We start from the raw sequence: 3,062 nt of genomic DNA on the forward strand, positions 1-3,062 counted from the left end.
CTCTTAAACGCAAATAAAACTAAATGCATGCTATTCAACCGATCATTGCCCGCACCTGCCGCCCATCCAGCATCACTACTCTGGACGGCTCTGACTTAGAATACGTGGATAACTACAAATACCTAGGTGTCTGGCTAGACTGTCCACTCTCCTTCCAGACTCACATTAAGCATCTCCAATCAAACATTAAATCTAGAATCGGCTTCCTATTTGGCAACAAAGCTTCCTTCACTCATGCTGCCAAACATACCCTCGTAAAATTGACCATCCTACCAATCCTTGACTTCGGCGATGTCATCTATAAAATAGCCTCCAACACTCTACTCAGCAAACTGGATGTCGTCTATCACAGTGCCATCTGTTTTGCCCCAAAGCCAATTCCTCCTTTGCTCGCCTTTCCTTCCAGTTCTCTGCTGCCACTGACTGGAACGAACTGCAAAAATCACAGAAGCTGGAGATTCCCATCTCCCTCACTAGCTTTAAGAACCATCTGTCAGAGCAGCTCACAGATCACTGCTAATGTTCATATCCCATCTGTATACAGCCCATCTATCTACCTCATCCCCATACTGTATTTATTTTTCTCCTTTTGCACCACAGTATCTCTACTTGCACATCCATATTTTGCACATCTAACCTTCCAGTGTTTAATTGCCATATTGTAATTACTTCGCCACCATGGCCTATTTATTGCCTTAACTCCCTTATTTGACCTAATTTGCACTCACTGTATATAGACTTTTTTTTCCTACTGTATTATTGACTGTATGTTTTGTTAATTCCAGGTGTAACTCTGTGTTTTTGTATGTGTCGAACTGCTATGCTTTATCTTGGCCAGGTCACAGTTGCAAATGAGAACTTGTTCTCAACTAGCTTACCTGGTTAAATAAAGGTGAAATAAAAAACATTTAAAATATATATAATTTATTATATCAATAGGCCTGTGAGAGTTGCAGGGTCATGTCTATCAGAGCAGAGAGGGAGAGAGATCATAGAAAGTGAATCTCATTCTAGTTATGTGAGCGATAGCTACTGGCTCTTCTCACACAGCCACGGCCACGTGTTGGCCAGCCCAACTCAAATCAACTCTTAGAATATTAGGCCCAGGCTGAAAATCGACTTTTTCACATAGTTGTTTAGTGTGGGCAGGAGAATGAACGAATAGGCAACTTGAATGAACTTTGATCGCTTTTGTAAAAATTAGTACATTGCAAAAAGTAAAAATTAAAGATAATTTTTCATGCCACCAGAGGTACCGGATCCGTTCTTTTGCCGAAAATCTCCCCCCTTCCAGAATCCCCCCCCCTTCACGTTCTTCATTGCCGCGCCCGCCCGCACCCGGTGAGATGTCGCCCGTACCTAAATCCGCTACTGAATTTTGTATTAGTCTATAAATAAATCTCTTTGCAAAAATTCGTCATCCCTCCCATGTCTTATTCGCCTAGTATTTTTGAAAGTGTAAGGATAATAATTCAGCCGTAGTTGTTCTGAAATGTTTATTGCTTGCCAACATTTTACTCCCTCCTCTATGTTTAATATAACACACATATATGAATTATTAATTTCAGTTGCCTATCCTGACGTGAAGTTTGTTCTATAGAAAGTATTTGACTGATGTGTACCACAGAAAGTATTTGACTCTTGCCACAAAATTAAGGAAATTAGAAGGGGGGGGGGGCTAGAATAAAAGTCCAAAATGGCAAGGTGCAGGATCATGTTCCGGATTGATCTGTCTCAAATGAAGCACTGCTAATCTACATTGGATTTGCTCACCAAGAATACAGTGAATGTTCCTTAGCGGCCGAGTTAGTTTTTTTCCTACTTGAAAATCTGTGGCAAGACCTGAAAATTATTGTCTAGCAATGATCAACAACTAATTTGACAGAGCATGAAGATCTTTAAAATGGGCAAGTGTTGCACAATTCAGGTGTGGAAAGCACTTAGAAACGTACTCAGAAAGACGCACAGCTGTAATCGCTGCCAAAGGTGCTTCTACAAAGTATTGACTCAGAGGTGTGGAATACTTATGTAAATTTGATATTTCTCTATTTCACTTTAAATACATTTGCAAACATTTCTAAAAACATGTTTTCACTTTTGTCATTATAGGTTATTGTGTGTAGATGGATGAGGAAAAAAAACATTTAATCCATATTGAATTCAGGCTGTGACACAACCAAATGTGGAATAAGTCAAGGGGTCTGAATACTTTCTGAAGGGACTGTATGAATGTCCAGAGCTGAGCCACTCTTGATGTATGAATTTAATGACTCATCGCATGAGTTTGGTTAAAGTAAGGATTAATGGTAAGGATTCAGGTGTGTCCGTATGTGTATGTGTGTATGTGTGTATGTATGTATGTATGTATGTATTGTAACAGACCAGGGGGTTTGGTCAAGATGTTTACATAGATCAGACACGGACAGAGTATGATTAGCTCGGTTTCAAGGGTGTTTATTAAATAATAAATAAAAAAAGAAAAGAACAGATCTCCCTCATGATACCCTCTGCGGGATACCTTCTCCTGGGCTCCGAGTCATCCTGTCGGGCACACAAACTCAACTTCCTCGGGTAACCGTATCCAACCACATGGAAGTCACCTCACTTCCCCTCGTCCTCTCCATGTGTACTGCCCTTCTGGCAGCTTTATGGGCCTCGCACAGCTGGTGAGCAATCCGCCCTTGATTACTCACCAGCTCCCAATCAGCCCCAATTAGTCCTGTCCGGAGAGCCCGTCGAGACCTGGCACATCCAGCAGATGGAGCCCCCGCCTCGTGATGTATACTCCATCTGTTACCAGGCCTCGACGAGTCTCCCCTGGTGGCTGACCTGCTGTACGCCACAGTATGTATGTATGTATGTATGTATGTATGTATGTATGTATGTATGTATGTATGTGTGTATGTGTGTATGTGTGTATGTATGTATGTATGTATGTATGTATGTATGTGTGTGTGTGTGAGAGAGAGAGAGAGTGTGTGTGTGTATCTGTGTACATTAACAGGGTTGGGGAGTAATAACTTTAATCAGTTATGTTTCCAGCTAAAATATTGTAATCAGAT

Source organism: Oncorhynchus keta, chromosome 24 (genome assembly GCF_023373465.1).
Source record: "Oncorhynchus keta strain PuntledgeMale-10-30-2019 chromosome 24, Oket_V2, whole genome shotgun sequence".
Lineage (NCBI taxonomy): Eukaryota > Metazoa > Chordata > Actinopteri > Salmoniformes > Salmonidae > Oncorhynchus > Oncorhynchus keta.